General features: G+C 39.6%; 1 long non-coding RNA gene across 1 annotated transcript in view; it reads left to right on the top strand.

Moving 5' to 3' along the window:
* The first annotated feature begins 5,713 nt into the window (after positions 1 to 5,713).
* LOC133539583 (uncharacterized) overlaps positions 5,714 to 21,308 on the top strand; it is a 146,835-nt gene continuing 131,240 nt past the window's right edge. The window contains exons 1-2 of the long non-coding RNA XR_009803437.1: positions 5,714 to 5,801; positions 16,492 to 16,567. This is a non-coding gene — a long non-coding RNA (uncharacterized LOC133539583). The remainder of the gene's footprint in view (positions 5,802 to 16,491; positions 16,568 to 21,308) is intronic.

Genomic DNA, 21,308 nt, shown 5'->3' with positions numbered 1-21,308 from the left:
CTAATCCATACCCTGGAAAAAAGTTTAATTATACAGTGGGGCAAAAAAGTATTTAGTCAGCCAGCGATTGTGCAAGTTCTCCCACTTAAAATGATGACAGAGGTCTGTAATTATTCTTTTTAATAACATTGTTATTCTGAAGCTAACCAATAATAAATAAAATGTCATGTCTGTTGATCATGTTTTTGTTTGGCCATGTGCTGTTTGTCCTTTGGACTCTTTAAGTTCCTGTTTTGTTTCCACTCCCTTGTCTGGTTTCCTTGGTTACTCATCTTGTCCACCTGTCTCTGGTGGACAAAATGCCTGCTCACCTGCTTCCCGAGCACTAATCAGAGGCAGTATTTAAGCTCGTCTTTGCCAGTCAGTCGCCCTGTGCTGACTTGTTTCATGCCTTGCCATAGTTTTGTGCTTATGCCATGCCAAGTAAGTTTTCTTTGATTTATGTTCTTAGTCTGTTTATGCGTTAGCTTTGTTCTTTAGCCCAAGTTGTGCTCCACTGTGAGCCATTTTTGTTTGTATATTTTTTTAGTTAAAATGAAATCATGTTTTTGCCTAAATGCCATGTCCCGAGTAGTCCGTCTGCCTTCCTGACATAAAATACTTCTTACCATTATTGCGACTTCTTGAACAGGTGCGGTAGAAAACGGATGGATGGATATTTATATTTTGCACGTTATTTTTAGCACTGTGATTACCAGCAAAATTATTCATAATTATCGCGTTAAGCAATGTCAGCTAAGATTTATCTGAGAGCCAGATGCAGTCATCAAAAGAGCCACATCTGGCTCTAGAGCCATAGGTTCCCTACCCCTGCCTTAGCAGAAAAAACAGCCCCAAAGCATGATGTTTCCACCCCCATGCTTCGCAGTAGGTTTGGTGTTCTTGGGATGCAACTCAGTATTCTTCTTCCTCCAAACACGACCAGTTGAGTTTATACCAAAAAGTTCTATTTTGGTTTCATCTGACCACATGACATTCTCCCAATCCTCTGCTGTATCATCCATGTATCCATTTTGGTATAAACTCAACTCCTCAAGTTTGGAGGAAGAAGAATACTGAGTTGCATCCCAAGAACACCATGCCTACTGTGAAGCATGGGGGTGGAAACATCATATATATGTATATATATATATATATATATATATATATATATATATATATATATATATATATATATATATATATATATGAAATGAAATAAAAAAATATATATATATATATATGTATATATATATATATATATATATAATGTTGTTTACTGGCTGTCAGGCTTTCCCTTGACAGTTTGTCTATGTTTTAGTTTTTTCCTCTGCATTTGTCTTTGTTTCCTCTGTGTTTAGTATCTCCTGTCTTTAGTTCTTGTCAAGTGCTCTTATTTTGGTTCAGCTTCCTGTTTGTCTCCCTGTGTGCTGTTGTCACCTCATCTGCGGCTGATTGGCACCTGGCCACACCTGTTGTCAATCAGCCCGCTCCTATCTGTACCCACTTTGTCTTCCAGTCAGTGCTGGATCATTGTCGTTGCCACATGTCGTTTTATTGCAGCGTAGCGGTAAAGCTACATTCGTTTGTTTGTAACTTACTGTCTTTTGTTCCCCGCTTGTTTTGTTTTTTACTTTACAAGTAACGACTTCTGTTTTCCTGTTTGCTACCCGCTAGCTTCCACACTAGGCCCTTTTTTGTGTCTTGCTAGCTTCTATGCTAAAGACCCTTAGTTTGTTATTCCGCCCATGTGCGCGCTTTTTGTTTGTACCCTTTTGGTTTTTGTTTTTGACTTAGTATTTAATTAAATCATGCCTGCCTCCTTCTCTGCATCTTGGGGTTCGACACCAAATAACTCTGACACTGGCGTCATATTGCAGTCCACACGTATCTCTTATGTGTGACTGCCATCTACTGGTCACACTTATCATTACAGCATGTACCAAATAAAAATACTTCGAGGTCGGTAAGCACAGCCAGAATTATGCCGTACATTAGGTGCACCGGGTTATAAGGCGCACTGTCGATTTTGCACCTTATAGTCCAAAAAATAGGGTAAATGCAGAGCTCTGATATCACCAACAGTCAGTGATACGGAGAGGAAAACCACAAGCAAAACATGGTCAAATGCCTTCTTGCTGCCTTTTTTATGATCAAGCTAGTCTCACTTAATCACCTTAACTTAATTAGTTTGAAATTAGCCCTCTTACTAACTCCCGGTCTAATGTTTTTCCCCTCCTTCCCTCCCTCGTTTTCACAGCTTTGTGGATTAGACAGATTACACGTCTGGAACTCAGTTTTGGTTCTGTTTTTTTTCTCCTCTGGCAGTCTTAGAACTTTAGGGGCAATAATCCTAAGAATGAATGACAGGGCGCTTCGTAGAAAATGTAAACACAAGTGTTTTCCTCACCTCTTCATTGACTTGTTTTCGTACCAAATCCAAAACCAGTGAAGTTATTAGCATGTTATGTAAATGGTAAATAAAAACAGAACACAATTATTTGCAAATCCTTTTCAACCTATGTTCAATTGAATAGACTGCAAGGACGAGATACTTAACATTCAAACTGGTAAATGTTGTTATTTTTTGCAAATGATAGCTCATTTGGAAGTTGATGCCTGCAACATGTTTCAAAAAAGTTGGCACAAGTGGCAAAAAAAGACGGAGAAAGTTGAGGAATGCTCATCAAACACTTATTTGGAACATCCCACAGGTGAGCAGGCAAATTGGGAACAGGTGGGTGCCATGATTGGGTATAAAAGAAGCTTCCATGAAATGCTCAGTCATTCACAAACAAGGATGGGGCGAGGGTCACCACTTTGTAAGCAAATTGTCAAACAGTTTTAGAACAACATTTCTCAATGAGCTATTGCAAGGAATTTAGGTTTTAACCATCTACGGTTTGCAATATCATCAAAAGGTTCAGAGAATCTGGAGAAATCACTGCACGTAAGCGCCAATGCCTGTGATCTTCGTTCCCTCAGGCGGTACTGCATCAAAAAGCAACATCAGCGTGTAAAAGATATCACCACATGGGCTCAGGAACACTTGAAAACCGCTGTCAGTAACTACAGTTTGTCGCTCTATCTTTAAGTGCAAGTTACAGCTCTGCTATGCAAAGCGAAAGCCAATTCATCAACAACACCCAGAAATGCCACCGGCTTCGCTGGGCCCGAGCTCATCTAAGATGGACCGATGCAAAGTGGAACAGTATTCTGTGGTCTGACTTGTCCACATTTGAAATAGTTTTTGGAAACAGTGGACGTCGTGTCCTCTGCACCAAAGAGAAAAAAGCGGAAAAGAACCATCCGGACTGTTATAGGCGTAAAATTCAAAAGTCAGCATCTGTGATGGTGTATTAGTGCCCAAGACATGGGTAACTTGCACATCTGTGAAGGCACCATTAATGCTGAAAGGTACATACAGGTTTTTAGGCAACATTTGGACGGACGCCCCTGCTTATTTCAGCGAGACAATGCCAAGCCACATGTTACAACAGCGTGGCTTCGTAGTAAAAGAGTGCGGGTACTAGACTGCCTGCCTGTAGTCCAGATCTCATTAAAAATGTGTGGAACATTATGAAGCTTAAAATACGACAACGGAGACCCGGGACTGTTGAAAGTTTTAAGCTGTACATCAAGCAAGAATGGGAAATAATTCCACCTGAAAAGCTTCAAAAATGGGTCCTCCAGTTCCCAAACGTTTACTGAGTGTTGTTAAAAGGAAAGGCCATGTAACACAGTGGTAAAAATGCTCCTGTGCCAACTTTTTTGCAATGTGTTGCTGCCATTAAATGCCAGGGGGTGGTCAAGGGTGATGGTTTAAAATGCAGAGAATATATCCGCCACACGTGTGTGTGTGTGTGACAATTGTTGGCACTTTAACTTTAACTTTAATAATAAATGATAAACTGCACACACGTTAAAGGCCGACTGAAAGTCACTACTAGCGACCACACAGTCTGATAGTTTATATATCAATGATGAAATATTAACATTGCAACACATGCCAATACGGCCGCTTTAGTTTACTAAAATGCAATTTTAAATTTCGCGCGAAGTATCCTGTTGAAAACGTCGCGGTATGATGACGCGTGACATCACGGATTGTAGCGGACATTTTGTCCCAGCCCTTATCCCAGTTATAAGTCGTCTGCTTTAATCGCATAATTCCACAGTATTCCGGACATCTGTGTTGCTGAATCTTTTGCAATGTGTTCAATTAATAATGGAAACGTCAAAGAAGAAAGATGTAGGCGGGAAGCGGTGTATTGCGGCCGCCTTTAGCAACACAAACACAGCCGGTGTTTCCTTGTTTACATTCCCGAAATATGACGTGAAGCTTTACTATGGAACAGAGCGGTCAAGCGAACATGGTTCCCTACCACATGTCGTCAAAATTGTGGTAATAATTTGGCTCTTACCGTAGACATGAGTGGAGAGTTTGCATCGTTCCTCCTGCACCTGTCAAAGAGGCAGCTGCGGAATCTCTTGCCTACTCCGACCGGCTGCCCCCGAACGTGGGATGCTTCCACTGTGGAGGAGGGGAAAAAAATGTTTTCAGCCCGACCCCAATGGCTGCCCTTGCTTCGCTTATCTAGAAACGTGGCTTCCCTCATAGACACTGGCGGTCACCACACCCCTCCGACTTTCAGGTACGACCATATAATCTCACTGAAACACTAGTAACACAATAAGCAGATAAGGGATTTTCCAGAATTATCCTAGTAAATGTGTCTAATAACATCTGAATCGCTCCCACTGTATAGTCTTTTTTTTTTCTTTCTAGTCCTTCACTCTCACTTTCCTCATCCACAAATCTTTCATCCTCGCTCCAATTAATGGGGAAATCGTCGCTTTCTCGGTCCGAATGGCTCTCGCTGCTGGTGGTCATGATTGTAAACAATGTTCAGATGTGAGGAGCTCCACAACCCGTGACGTCATCATCTGCTACTTCCTGTACAGGCAAGGTTTTTTTTCTTTTTTTTCTAGTCCTTCACTCTAAATGTCCTCATCCACGAATCTTTCATCCTCGCTGCAATTAATGGGGAAATCGTTGCTTTCTCGGTCCGAATCGCTCTCGCTGCTGGTGGCCATGATTGTAAACAATGTTCAGATGTGAGGAGCTCCACAACCCGTGACGTCATCATCTGCTACTTCCTGTTCAGGCAATGCTTTTTTTCTTTTTTTTCCTAGTCCTTCACTCCAAATTTCCTCATCCACGAATCTTTCATCCTCGCTCCAATTGATGGGCAAATCGTCGCTTTCTCGGTCCGAATCGCTCTTGCTGCTGGTGGCCATGATTGTAAACAATGTTCAGATGTGAGGAGCTCCACAACCCGTGAAGTGGAAGTTCTCTACTAAATAATTTCAGCAAAAATATGGGAATATGGCGAAATGATCAAGTATGACACATAAAATAAACCTGCTGTCCACGTTTTAATAAGAAAATCTCATTTCAGTAGGCCTTTAAAAGTGTAATTTCAGTGTTGGTTATGTGCATTTATGTCAATGATTGTCCCTAAAATATGCATTGAGGCTACTATTTTATCCGATAACTTGATTAATTAATGAGTTAGATTTACTGGAGCACTAAACACATCAATACTGCAGCCGGAGTGAGGACAGCACACATACACCTGCAGTACATATTTTCTACCAGAGAGGGCATCACACACTGGAAAGTTTGTTTTGAACTGGACTTCGAACGAGGAAGAAGAGGCCACACCTGGCATGCTAATTAGCCGGACTTTGCACTTTGACCCCGGGCCGCCATTGACGCCGAGCTGCTGTGTGAAAGCAGCCTTTAAAGCAAAGAAGAGGTCAGTGTCCACACTTCTGTTTTGTCACCTCGTCGTGTTGCGTCACACGCGCCGGAAGGAAAGGAGTCGCGCGACACGGGCGTGGCGTTTTGAAACCGAAACAAAAACTAAACATGCTAAGGTTTTTCTGTCCCTCACTTATTGATGACTGTGAGCAAGTGCAAATGCATGCCGCCCCAAAAGGGACAAGCGGTAGAAAATGGATGAGTAAGATTATCTAAACAATGAATGGATGGATGGAATCAATTCAGAATGTTTATGAGGTGGAGACTTGTCCAGGATGTACACCGCCTTCCGCCTGAATGCAGCTGAGATAGGCTCTAGCGACCCCAAAAGGGAGAAGTGGTAGAAAATGGATGGATGGAGGGATGATGAGATGAGTAAGATTATCTAGACAATAAATGGATGGATGGAATCATTTCAGAATGTTTATGAGGTGACGACTTGTCCAGGGTGTACACCGCCTTCCGCCCGATTGTAGCTGAGATAGGCTCTAGCGACCCCAAAAGGGAGAAGTGGTAGAAAATGGATGGATGGATGGATGATGAGATGAGTAAGATTATCTAGACAATAAATGGATGGATGGAATCATTTCAGAATGTTTATGAGGTGACGACTTGTCCAGGGTGTACACCGCCTTCCGCCCGATTGTAGCTGAGATAGGCTCTAGCGACCCCAAAAGGGAGAAGTGGTAGTAAATGGATGGACGGATGTTGTCTAGACAATGAATGGATAGACGGAATCAATTCAGAATGTTTATGAGGGGGCGACTTGTCCAGGGTGTACTCCGCTTTCTGCCCGAATGTAGCTGAGATAGACTCCAGCGAACCCCGCGACCCCAAAGGGGACACGCGGTAGAAAATGGATGGTAGATGAGGAGATTAGTAAGATTTTTTAGACAATGAATGGATAGATATAATCATTTCAGAATGTTTATGAGGTGGCGACTTGTCCAGGGTGGACGCCGCCTCCCGCCCGAATGCAGCTGAGATAGGCTCCAGCGACCCCAAAAGGGACAAGCGGTAGAAAATGGATGGATGGATGATGAGATGAGTAAGATTATCTAGACAATGGATGGATGGAATCATTTCAGAATGTTAATGAGGTGGCGACTTGTCCAGGGTATACCTCGCCTTCCACTCAAATGCAGCTGAGATAGGCTCCAGCGACCCCAAAAGGGACAAGCGGTTGGAATTGGATGGACGGATGATGAGATGAGTAAGATTATCTAGAAGATTAATGGATGAATGAAATCAATTCAGAATGTTTATGAGGTAGCGACTTGTCCAGGGTTTATACCGCCTTCCACCCAAATGCAGCTGAGATAGGCTCCAGCGACCCCAAAAGGGACAAGCGGTAGGAAATGGATAGATGGATGACGAGATGAGTAAGATTATCTAGACAATGAATGGATGAATGGAATCAATTCAGAATGTTAATGAGGTGGCGACTTGTCCAGGGTGTACCCCGCCTTCTGCCCGAATGTAGCTGAGATAGACTCCAGCGAACCCCTTCGACCCCAAAAGGGACAAGCGGTAGACACAGAATGGATGGATGGATGAGGAGATGAGTTAGATTATCTAGACAATGAATGGATGGATGGAATCATTTCAGAATGTTTATGAGGTGGCGACTTGTCCAGGGTGTACACCGCCTCCTGCCCGATTGTAGCTGAGAAAGGCGCCAGCGCCCTCCACGACCCCAAAAAGGGAATAAGCGGTAGTAAATGGATGGACTTGTCCAGGGTGTACACCGCCTTCCGCCCAAATGCAGCTGAGATAGGCTCCGGCGACCCCAAAAGGGACAAGCGGTAAAAAATGGATGGATGGATGAGGAGCTGAGTAAGATTATCTAGACAATGGATGGATGGAATCATTTCCGAATGTTAATGAGGTGGCGACTTGTCCAGGGTATACACCGCCTTCCGCTCAAATGCAGCTGAGATAGGCTCCAGCGACCCCAAAAGGGACAAGCGGTAGGAAATGGATGGATGGATGAGGAGATGAGTTAGATTATCTAGACAATGAATGGATGGATGGAATCATTTCAGAATGTTTATGAGGTGGCGACTTGTCCAAGGTGTACACCGCCTTCTGCCCGATTGTAGCTGAGATAGGCGCCAGCGCCCCCCGCGACCCCAAAAAGGGAATAAGCGGTAGTGGATGGATGGACTTGTCCAGGGTGTACACCGCCTTCCGCCCGAATGCAGCTGAGATAGGCTCCGGCGACCCCAAAAGGGACAAGCGGTAGAAAATGGATGGATGGATGAGGAGATGAGTAAGATTATCTAGACAATGGATGGATGGAATCATTTCAGAATGTTAATGAGGTGGCAACTTGTCCAGGGTATACACCGCCTTCCGCTCAAATGCAGCTGAGATAGGCTCCAGCGACCCCAAAAGGGACAAGCGGTAGGAAATGGATGGATGATGAGATGAGTAAGATTATTTAGACAATGGATGGATGGAATCATTTCAGAATGTTTATGAGGTGGCGACTTGTCCAGGGTGTACACCGCCTTCCGCCCGAATGCAGCTGAGATAGGCTCCGGCGACCCCAAAAGGGACAAGCGGTAGAAAATGGATGGATGGATGAGGAGATGAGTAAGATTATCTAGACAATGGATGGATGGAATCATTTCAGAATGTTAATGAGGTGGCAACTTGTCCAGGGTATACACCGCCTTCCGCTCAAATGCAGCTGAGATAGGCTCCAGCGACCCCAAAAGGGACAAGCGGTAGGAAATGGATGGATGATGAGATGAGTAAGATTATTTAGACAATGGATGGATGGAATCATTTCAGAATGTTTATGAGGTGGCGACTTGTCCAGGGTGTACACCGCCTCCCGCCCGATTGTAGCTGAGAAAGGCGCCAGCGCCCCCCGCCACCCCAAAAAGGGAATAAGCGGTAGTAAATGGATGGATGGGTGGACTTGTCCAGGGTGTACACCGCCTCCCGCCCGATTGTAGCTGAGAAAGGCGCCAGCGACCCCAAAAAGGGAATAAGCGGTAGTAAATGGATGGATGGGTGGACTTGTCCAGGGTGTACGCCGCCTTCCGCCCAAATGCAGCTGAGATAGGCTCCGGCGACCCCAAAAGGGACGAGCGGTAGAAAAATGGATGGATGAATGATGAGATGAGTAAGATTATCTAGACAATGGATGGATGGATGGAATCATTTCAGAATGTTTATGAGGTGGCGACTTGTCCAGGTTGTACACCGCTTTCCGCCCAAATGCAGCTAAGATAGGCTCTAGCGACCCCAAAAGGGAGAAGTGGTAGAAATTGGATGGACGGATGATGAGATGAGTAAGATTGTCTGGACAATGACTGGTCCCGTAAGGATCAGATGAGTCGCCCGCTGGCCTGTTCTAAAAATAGCTCAAATAGCAACACTTACCAGTGAGCTGCCTCTATTTTTTACATTTTATTTATTTACTAGCAAGCTGGTCTCGCTTTGCTCGACATTTTTAATTCTAAGAGAGACAAAACTCAAATAGAATTTGAAAATCCAAGAAAATATTTTAAAGACTTGGTCTTCACTTGTTTAAATAAATTCATTTATTTTTTTACTTTGCTTCTTATAACTTTCAGAAAGACAATTTTAGAGAAAAAATACAACCTTAAAAATGATTTTAGGATTTTTAAACACATATACCTTTTTACCTTTTAAATTCCTTCCTCTTCTTTCCTGACAATTTAAATCAATGTTCAAGTATTTTTTTTTTTATTGTAAAGAATAATAAATACATTTTAATTTAATTCTTCATTTTAGCTTCTGTTTTTTCGACGAAGAATATTTGTTAAACATTTATTCAAAATTATTATGATTAAAATAAAAAAATAAAAAAATCTTATTTCAAAGTCTTTTGAATTTCTTTTAATTATTTTGTTCTGGGAAATTTAGAAAACATAATGATTTGTCTTTGTTAGAAATATAGTTTGGTCCAATTTGTTATATATTCTAACAAAGTGCAGATTGGATTTTAACCTATTTAAAACATGTCATCAAAATTCTAAAATTAATCTTAATCAGGAAAAATTACTAATGATGTTCCATAAATTATTTTTTTAATTTTTTCAAAATTATTCAAATTACCTAGTTTTTCTCTTCATTTTTTCCGGTTGATTTTGGAATTTTAAAGAGTCGAAATTAATCATAAACTCTGTTTCAAAATGTAATTATCACTTTTTTCATGTTTTCTACTCTTTTAAAACGTTCAATTAAGTGTTTTTTTTCATCATTTATTCTCTACGAAAAAACTTCCGTAAAAGGAAAAAAAATGTACGACGGAATCCCAGACAGAAATAACCTTTTTTTTTTATATACATAGATTTATTTATTAAAGGTAAATTTAGCTAATTGGCTATTTCTGGCAATTTATTTAAGTGTGTATCAAACTGGTAGCCCTTCGCTTTAATCAGTACCCAAGAAGTAGCTCTTTGTTTATAAAAGGTTGGTGACCCCTGGTCTAGGTTATCGGGGACTGTTATTACTGACGGACATGTGTCGCGGTGTGACTGCAGCCAGGCACGTAAGAAAACCCTCGTCTCCATGGCAACGTCTCTGTCGCTTTCACTCATTTGCCGCTTTTCCACTAATGCAGGGGTAGGCAAACCAGAATGTTGAAAGAGCCATTTTGGAGCCAAATAACAACGCTGTCGAGCGCCATTCATATAAAACCCACGGGCCATAAAAACATTAAACTTTCATAGTAAGGTGGGGGCCGCAAAATAACGTCTCGCGGGCTGCGTGAGTGAGACCCCCGCCTTAGAGTAAAATCAATTTTAACACATTTGTATGCTTGTACAGCACTTAAAACCTTTCTCATATCTATATGTGGAATTCCATTATAGAACGGATTAACCAAAGAAATCAAACAAAGCACCAATATGATTTTGTTTAAAGGCCTACTGAAACCCACTACTACCAAGTCATCTCTTTTCATCGCATAATTCCACAGTATTCTGGACATCTGTGTTGCTGAATCTTTTGCAGTTTTGTTCAATTAATAATGGAGACGTCAAAGAAGAAAGATGTAGGTGGGAAGCGGTGTATTGCGGCCGCCTTTAGCAACACAAACACAGCCGGTGTTTCCTTGTTTACATTCCCGAAAGATGACGGTAAAGCTTTACTATGGAACAGAGCGGTCAAGTGAACATGGTTGGATTGGACAACACACACACAAAGTACAGTGTATTATGCAGCGATCATTTCGAAAGCCCGTGTTTCGAAGAGGGTCCCTTGCGAAGGGTTGAGATGGGCATTGCCACCAACCGTTTGCTGGTGCTGAAGAAAGGTGCAGGGGCCGACCTTCAGGTTGTACACGTACGACCATATAATCTCTCTAAAACACTAATAACACAATAAGCAGATAAGGGATTTTCCAGAATTATCCTAGTAAATATGTCTAATAACATCTGAATCGCTCCCACTGTATAGTCTTTTTTTTTTTCTTTCTAGTCCTTCACTCTCACTTTCCTCATCCACAAATCTTTCATCCTCGCTTAGTTTAATGGGAAAATCGTCGCTTTCTCGGTCCGAATCGCTCTGGCTGCTGGTGGCCATGATTGTAAACAATGTTCAGATGTGAGGAGCTCCACAACCCGTGACGTCACACGCACATCGTCTGCTACTTCCGGTACAGGCAAGGCTTTTTTATTAGCGACCAAAAGTTGCGAACTTTATCCTCGATGTTCTCTACTAAATCCTTTCAGCAAAAATATGGTAATATGGCGAAATGATGAAGTATGACACATAGAATGGACCTGCTATCCCCGTTTAAATAAGAACATCTCATTTCAGTAGGCCTTAAGAGACTGTTCAAACTACAAGTATTCTCCAAGTACACACAACAATAATTATGATAACTGTTTTGAACCTTTAAAAAAAAAAAAAGATTATGTATTTAATATTTGTTTACTACTATGGTATATTATTTATTCATTCACTGTTCTGTTACAGAGAACAAGGGAATGGGATAAAATTGCTATGGTACGAAAAGGGGTAGGAATAAATAACTTGAGCTTCTTCCTACTCCTTTTGGGACGTACTGTACTAATACAACTGGAACTTTGTGATGCATTACATTGTATCGCATGCATGTTGTAAATAAACTGAAAGTGAACTGAACTAATTGGATTTTTTAAATCAGGCGTCAACAACCTATTTGAAACCAAGAACTACTTTTTGGGTACTGATTAATATGAAGGGCTACCAGTTTGATACACACTTAAATAAATTGCGAGAAATAGCCAATTTGCTCAATTCACCTTTAATAAATAAATCTATATATATATAAAAAAATTGTGTTGTACATTTTTTTTTCCTTTTACGGAAGGTCTTCTGTAGAGAATAAATGATGAAAAAAACACTTAATTGAACGGTTTAAAAGAGGAGAAAACAGGAAAAAAATGAAAATTTAATTTTGAAACGTAGAGTATTTTCAATTTCGACTCTTTGAAATTCTAAATTCAACCGAAAAAAAGAAGAGGAAAAACTAGCTAATTTGAATCTTTTTGAAAAAATTGAAAATATATGGATCATCATTAGTAACTTTTCCTGATTAAGATGATTTTTTTTAGAATTTTGATGGCATGTTTTAAATAGGTTGAAATCCAATCTGCACTTTGTTAGAATATATAACAAATTGGACCAAGCTATATTTCTAACAAAGACAAATCATTATTTCTTTTAGATTTTCCAGAACAAAAATGTTAAAAGAAATTCAAAAGACTTTGAAACCAGATTTAAATTTGATTCTAAAGATTTTTTTCGATTACCCAGAATTTTTTTTTTGTATTTTAATCATAATAAGTTTGAAGAAATATTTCACAAATATTCTTTATCAAAAAAAAAAAAGTAAAATTAAATTGAAATGTATTTATTATTCTTTACAATAAAACATTTTTTTACCTGAACATTGCTTTAAATTGTCAGGAAAGAAGAAAAAGGAATTTAAAACGTAAAATGGTATGTGTGTTTAAAACTCCTAAAATCATTTTTAAGGTTGAATTTTTTCTCTAAAATTGTCTTTCTGAAAGTTATAAGAAGCAAAGTAAAAAAATAAATGAATTTATTTGAACGACTGAAGAACAAGTCTTTAAAATATTTTCTTGGATTTTCAAATTTTATTTAAGTTTTGTCTCTCTTAGAATTAAAAATGTCAAGCAAAGCGAGACCAGCTTGCTAGTAAATAAATGACATTTAACAAAATTGATGCAGCTCACTGGTAAGTGCTGCTATTTGAGCTATTTTTAGAACAGGCCAGCGGGCGACTCATCTGTTCCTTACGGGCACCGTGTTGCTGACCCCTGTTTTAAAGTAATGCATGTTGCCTCGGGCTCCATGTTGCTTACCTCTGTCCTCCTCCTGCACTCAGTGTGTGAATGCAACACACTCCCACTCGTGTGACAGACTTGTTTTGTGGTTTTTGAAACAAAACACTCCTGTTTGCAATATGCAAATCCCACGTTCATCTTCAGTGAGTCATCGTCAGTCGTCACTTGTCTGCAGTGTTGCTGGCAAACGGTGCAGGCGAGGCTTGGAAGATGATCAAAGATAAAGTTGGTAAAAAAATGCGTCGACAAGCACATTGCATGCTTGTGCAGATATTGTAGCTCCTTTCAAGTACTTCCACTTTCACAATAATGGTCTATTAATAATTCCTGTGTAACGCCCTTTCACTTCACAAAGCCGCTCCTAAAACAAATGTTAGCCACCTTGGCGTCAAACCATCTGTGTTTCTTACATGTACTATTAGCACTGGAGGACAAGGAATAACTAAACCTGCTACACAACACACTGGAGACCAAATCCGGCTTGGAAATGACACCAGACCTGACCTCGGGTTAATTTTTTTGCATAATATTTCAAAAAACACTTTTTTGCAGGAGGTCCTGGCAGACACTTATATGGACAATTTACACTCCTGAGTCAGCATCCTAAAATGTCTAAATCAGACAAAATAAATAGACCAAAAACCAAATGTCCAAAATAAGAATGATAGTAAAGGGAGAAGTCCGGCCTCTTGGTTATTAGATATTTAGAAATGTAGTTAAGTTTAGTTCAGGAGTCTCCAAACTATGGACCTCCAGCGTCCACAATACAGCCTGGGGGACGTCACACATTTTTAAAAATTAAATTTCAGGCAAATCATAATGTTGAAATAGATACCCAAATTGCTTTACAGATTTATTTTACGAAAAAAGAGGGTGGGACATTTCTTTTGTTGCCTTATTTGTATTTGACTTTATTAAATGTTTGTAGTATAAAGTTGAAGAAAAAATGAAAACATATCAAACAAGTGTATATATATATATATATATATATATGTATATATATATGTATATGTGTGTGTGTATATATATATATGTGTATATATGTGTGTGAAGTGTGTATATATATATATATATGTATATATATGTGTGTGTGTACATATATATATATTTGTGTATATATATATGTGTGTGTGTGTATATATATACATTTGTGTATATATATATGTGTATATATATACATATATATATATATATATGTATATATATGTTTGTGTATATATATGTGTATATATATACATATATATATATATGTATATATGTGTATATATATATATATATATATATATATGTATATATATGTATATGTGTGTGTGTATATATGTGTATATATATGTGTGTATATATATATTAGGGGTGTGAGGAAAAATCGATTCGAATACAAATCGCAATTCCCACGTTGTACAATGCAGAATCGATTCTCTTTTTTTTTTAATCGATTTTTTAATTGTATTTATTAATTTTTTTATCAATCCAACAAACCACTACACAGCAATACCATAACAATGCAATCCAATTCCAAAACCAAACCTGACCCAGCAACACTCTAGATCCTGCTGAAATCCTATGTATTGAATGAATACAGAATCGTTTTGAATCGTAAAAATATTCGCAGCAAAAAAAAAAAAAATACATTCTAGGGCTGCGAATCTTTGGGTGTCCCACGATTCGATTCAATATCGATTCTTGAGCTGAGATAGGCTCCAGCACCCCCCGCCACCCCAAAAGGGACAAGCGGTAGGAAATGGATGGATGGATGGATGGGGTCACGATTCGATTCAAAATCGATTTTTTTTTCAATTCAACACGATTCTCGATTCAAAAACGATTTTTTTCCCGATTTAAAAGGACTCTGTATTCATTCAATACATAGATTTCAACAGGATCTACCCCAGTCTGCTGACATGCTAGCAGAGTAGTAGATTGAAAAAAAAAAGAAGCTTTTATAATTGTAAAGGACAATGTTTTATCAACTGATTGCAATAATGTAAATTTGTTTTAACTATTAAGCGAAACAAAAATATGACTTATTTTATCTTTGTGAAAACATTGGACACAGTGTGTTGTCCAGCTTATGAGATGCCATGCAAGTGTAAGCCTCTGTTCTTTTATTTTTTAATTTTTACAAATGTCTAATGATAATGTCAGTGAAGGATTTTTAATCACTGCTATGCTGAAATTATAACTAATATTGATACTGTTGTTGATAATATTCATTTTTGTTTCACTACTTTTGGTTTGTTCTGTGTGGTGTTTGTGTCTCCTCTCAATTGCTCTGTTTATTGCAGTTCTGAGTGTTGCTGGCTCAGGTTCCGTTTTGGAATTGGATTGCATTGTTATGGTATTGCAGTGTAGTGTTTTGTTGGATTGATTTAAAAAATATCAACATAAAAAAAAATCAATTTAAATAAAAAAAAGACAATCGAATTCTGAATCGCACAACGTGAGAATCGCGATTCGTATTCGAATCGATTTTTTTTCCCATATATATCCATCCATCCATTTTCTACCGCTTATTCCCTTTTGGGGTCGCGGGGGGCGCTGGCGCCTATCTCAGCTACAATCGGGCGGAAGGCGGGGTACACCCTGGACAAGTCGCCACCTCATCGCAGGGCCAACACAGATAGACAGACAACATTCACACACTAGGGACCATTTAGTGTTGCCAATCAACCTATCCCCAGGTGCATGTCTTTGGAGGTGGGAGGAAGCCGGAGTACCCGGAGGGAACCCACGCATTCACGGGGAGAACATGAAAACTCCACACAGAAAGATCCCGAGCCTGGATTTGAACCCAGGACTGCAGGAACTTCTTATTGTGAGGCAGACGCACTAACCCCTCTGCCACCGTGAAGCCCCCCCCCATATATATATGTATATATAATATATATATACGGCATGGCGCAGTGGAAGAGTGGTTGTGCGCAACCCGAGGGTCAATTCCCACCTAGTACCAGCCTCGTCACGTCCGTTGTGTCCTTGAGCAAGACACTTCACCCTTGCTCCTGATGGGTGCTGGTTGGCGCCTTGCATGGCAGCTCCCTCCATCAGTGTGTGAATGTGTGTGTGAATGGGTAAATGTGGAAGTAGTGTCAAAGCGCTTTGAGTACCTTGAAGGTAGAAAAGCGCTATACAAGTACAACCCATTTATCATTTATATATATATATATATAGGCGCCAGCGCCCCCCGCGACCCCGAAAGGGAATAAGCGGTAGAAAATGGATGGATGGATGGATATATATATATATATATATATATATATATATATATATATATATATATAATATCTGTGTGTGTATATGTATATAGGTATATATCACTAACTCATATGTTTGTGTATCTTGCTTTAGGCAACAACACAAACCTGTTCTTGGAACCGCACCGCCAGAAGACATCTTTGTTGTTCTTTCCAAGAGTTCACTTAAGGTGAGTCGTTGCTTAAGAAATGAGATACTTTCTATCAATAATTACTTTAATTAGTACAGTAGGTATGAAAAATGTGTCTGTATCTTTTTTGCACCTGAACTCGTCTCTATCCTCCGGAAGCCACAAAAAGACGATTAGTTGATATCACTGGGATGTTCTCATGATGAATCACTACTCTAACAATGAACAAAACCACTTGCCTTGGTCTCCAGTCCTCACGTGGCAGGTGCGGCGTAGTTTGAGAATTTTTGAAAACTCCACCATGTGTTCCGGTCACGTGTAAATACGTGGAACTGTTCACCCCGAATATGTCACCGAATACTCGCAACATTTTTCCTAGAATTTTAGCTTCAATCCAAAATAAACGGGAAGTTCTGCTCCATCTGCGGTTGCCAGACGGAACTCTGATCCAAAAGTGAAACTTGACTAAGATGTTTTCTACATTTTTGTGTGGTTTAAAATTAATGAAGTTATTGCTTGTAACTGGACATAGGGACCACTCAAATGTGTTTCCTCCAAACATATACACAGTGAGGCACACAATAATATACGCTACACTTGTACAGGCGGGTCGAAGGCCTACTGAAACCCACGCAGTCTGATAGTTTATATATCAATGATGAAATATTAACATTGCAACACATGCCAATATGAACGGCAGGTTTCGGTGAGAAAATGGTGGTAATAAGTCGGCTCTTACCGTAGGCATGAGCGGAGAGTTTGCGTCGTTCTTCCTGCAGCTGCGGACTGTCTTGCCTCCTCCCAACGGCCGCTCCTGGCCGTCGGATGCTTACACCGTGGAGGAGGGGGAAAAAAAAAAATCTCAACCCGGCTTCCTTGCCTCGTCGAGAAACGTTTAGTTTACTAAATTGCAATTTTAAATTTCGCGCGGAAGTATCATGCCAAAACGTCGCGGTACGATGAGGCGTGACGTCACGCATTGTAGAGGACATTTTGGTCCAGCACCGTTCACAGCTATAAGTCGTCTCTTTTCATCGCATAATTACACAGTATTTCTGGACATCTGTGTAGCTGAATCTTTTGCAATTTGTTCAATTAATAATGGAGACGTAAAAGAAGAAAGATGTAGGTGGGAAGCGGTGTATTGCGGCCGCCTTTAGCAACACAAACACAGACGGTGTTTCCTTGTTTACATTCCCGAAAGCTGACTGTGAAGCTTTACATATATATATATATATATATATAAATATATATATATATATATATATACAGAGCGGTCAAGTGAACATGGTTCCCTACCACATGTCAACCGGCAGGTTTCGGTGAGAAAATGGTGGTAATAAGTCGGCTCTTACCGTAGACATGAGCGGAGAGTTTGCGTCGTTCTTCCTGCAGCTGCGGACTGTCTTGCCTCCTCCCAACGGCCTCCCCCGTCCGTCGGATGCTTACACCGTGGAGGAGGGGGGAAAAAAAAAATCTCAACCCAGTTTCCTTGCCTCGTCGAGAAACGTTTAGTTTACTAAATTGCAATTTTAAATTTCCTGCGAAGTATCTTGTTGAAAACGTTGCGGAATGATGACGCGTATGATGGCACGTGCGCGTGATGTCACCCGTGGTAGCGGACATGTTCTCCCAGCACCGATCACGGCTAAGAGTAGTCTGCTTTTTCGCTTAATAACACAGTATTCTGGATATCTGCATTGCCGAATCTTTTGCTATTTGTTCAATTAATAATGGAGACGTCAAAGAAGAAAGATGTTGGTGGAAAAGCGGTGTATTGCAGCCGGCTGTAGCAACACAAACACAGCCGTCGTTTCTTTGTTTGTTGTGAAGCTTTACTAAGGAACAGAGCGGTCAAGCGAAGATGGTTCCCTACCACATGTCAAGCGGCGAGGTTTCGGTGAGAAAATTGTGGTAATAAGTCGGCTTTTACCGTAAACATGAGCGGAGCTTGTGTCGTTCCTCCTGCAGCTGTGACTTTCTTGGCTCTTCCATGGCTTCCTTCAGAGACACTGGCGGTCACCACACCCCTCCGACTTTCATGTATGACTATATAATCGCAATAAAATACTAGCAACACATTAAGGGATTTTCCAGAATTATCCTAGTAAATGTGTCTAATAACATCTGAATCGTTTCCACTGCCCTCGTCAATTTTTTTTTCTCTTTCTTTTTCTAGTCCTTCACTCTCACTATCCTCATCCACGAATCTTTCATCCTCGCTCAAATAATGGGGAAATTGTCGCTTTCTCGGTCCGAATTGCTCTATCTGCTGGTGGCCATGATTCTAAACAATGTGAGGATATGAGGAGCCCTAACACCGGTGACGTCCCGCGCACATCGTCTGCTACTTCCGGTACAGGCAAAGCTTTTCTTTTAGCAACCAAAAGTTGCAAACTTTATCGTCGATGTTCTCTACTAAATCCTTCCCTTACCGATAACGTCTCGCGGGCCGCAATCGACCCGCGGGCCACGTATCTGAGACCCCTGATGTAGTGCTTTAAAAAGGCAAATGGATGGCACAAAAAGCCAAATGGCTTGTTTCCATTCTGGTCCATTAAATATTCATCACATTTGATATATTCAATAATAAAATGTATATAACCTGTAACATGTATATAAAAAAAATATGTTAAAAAATTGACAAATTATGTTCATATACACATTATACATGTCAGGTGATTTGAAAAAACAATACATACAAAAAATGGGGGTTATGTACACATATGTGTACATGACTATGCACATGTTGACTCCAAGTAGGGGCGATATTGCCTTTTTGTAATATCTCGATATTTTTAGGCCGTATCGTGATATACGATATATATTACGATATTTTGCCTCGGCCTTGAATGAACACTTGATGCATATAATGACAGCAGTGTGATGATTCTATGTGTCTACATTCAAACATTCTTCTTCATACTGCATTCATATATGCTACTTTTAAACTTTCATGCAGAGAGGGAAATCACAACTAAGTCAATTGACCAAAAGTGTATTTATTAAAGTTATAAAGCAATGGCACAAACATTCAAGTCATTTCCAAAACAGAAAGTGCAAGATTGTCAGAGACATTTTAAGTGTCAAATAAAAATGAGCTGCATGACAGGAAATCAAATAGTATTCGTCCTTCACTTACGACGGATGTTATGGAATTCTCTTCATTCTCTAGCGAGTGACTTTTCAAATGATGCTACATGTTAGCAGTAATGCTACTTTTTATAGTAACACTTTTACCCCACACTTGACAAACTACGGTTGTCTGTTCGACATTTTCCCGCTTGAAGCCGAACCACCGCCAGACAATGGAAACCCTGCTTTTTTTATTAGGAATTAAGTTTTCCTTCATTTGTTACCAGATCCGCACCTTCTTGTATCTCCGTGGATGATGCTACATATGTACAAAATAAAACACATGATGTTAGTCCATCAGGAAAAGGATCAAACTACATGGATAAAATACTGTAATTTGATTTTTGATATAATTTTTTTATCCTGATAGATTGAAAATGAACACCAATTAATTCACTGGTAATCATTATCACATTTTATTCAGAAAATATAAATAATGACAAATAATATTAACTATTATGAAGTACTAAAATATTATACTATTTATCTCATCATGTAAGTGTAAAAAAAACAAACCCAACATCATTATGAGTTGTACAATTTCACAATGTACAATGTTGTGATGACAGTCCGTAGCTGCAGGAAGAACGACGCAAACTCTCCGCTCATGTCTACGGTAAGAGGCGACTTATTACCACCATTTTCTCACCGAAACCTGCCGGTTGACATGTGGTAGGGAACCATGTTCACTTGACCGCTCTGTTCCATAGTAAAGCTTCACAGTCAGCTTTCGGGAATGTAAACAAGGAAACACCGTCTGTGTTTGTGTCGCTAAAGGCGGCCGCAATACACCGCTTCCCACCTACATCTTTCTTCTTTGACGTCTCCATTATTAATTGAACAAATTGCAAAAGATTCAAAGAAACCAATCCAAAGGCGTCTTTATTTTTAATTTATCGTGCCGTGATTTTACCAGTCCGACCCACTTGGGAGTAGATTTTTCTCCATCTGAAATTAGTTTGACACCCCTGCTATAAGCAATTCAATGTGATTTAAATTATCTGCAAAAAGTTGTTTGAAACACTTTGAAACAGTTTTTAATGAAGTAGTGAATTTAAAAGTATGTTTTTTTTGTTTCTTTTTTTTATCGCTCTATTAAAAAAGTATCAAACTTGTGGAAATTCACAGGTATGGACTACTGAAATGATTAACGTGGACCCCGACTTAAACAAGTTGAAAAACTTATACGGGTGTTACCATTTAGTGGTCAATTGTACAGAATATGTACTGTACTGTGCAATCTACTAATAAAAGTATCAATCAATCAATCAATCAAAGGTGTCTTGATACCTTTGTTAATGTATACATTATTTATATAACTATGTCTATCTTGAGATATCTGTGTGTGTATATATACAGTATATACTATATTTATCCCTGTACACTATATAATAACACCTTTTATGGAATGAAGTTTGTTTTCTAGCACAAAAAGAAGCAAGATGCAATGTATTTTAAAAGTAGATTACACTGCCCCCTATTGGAAATAGTGAGTATGTATCAAGGGATATAAACATCAGGGGTGTCAAACTCAAACACAGAGTGGGCCAAAATGTAAAACTTTACAAAGCCGCGTCCAAGGTTGAACAAATGAACCTTTTAATAGGGACCCAAACAAGTTTTGCATTGAATATTGAACAAACAA

The sequence above is a fragment of the Nerophis ophidion genome, linkage group LG21 (assembly GCF_033978795.1).
Source record: "Nerophis ophidion isolate RoL-2023_Sa linkage group LG21, RoL_Noph_v1.0, whole genome shotgun sequence".
Classification (NCBI taxonomy): domain Eukaryota; kingdom Metazoa; phylum Chordata; class Actinopteri; order Syngnathiformes; family Syngnathidae; genus Nerophis; species Nerophis ophidion.
Note: the sequence above shows the minus strand (reverse complement) of the source record. Positions and strands in the feature narration are given on the sequence as shown.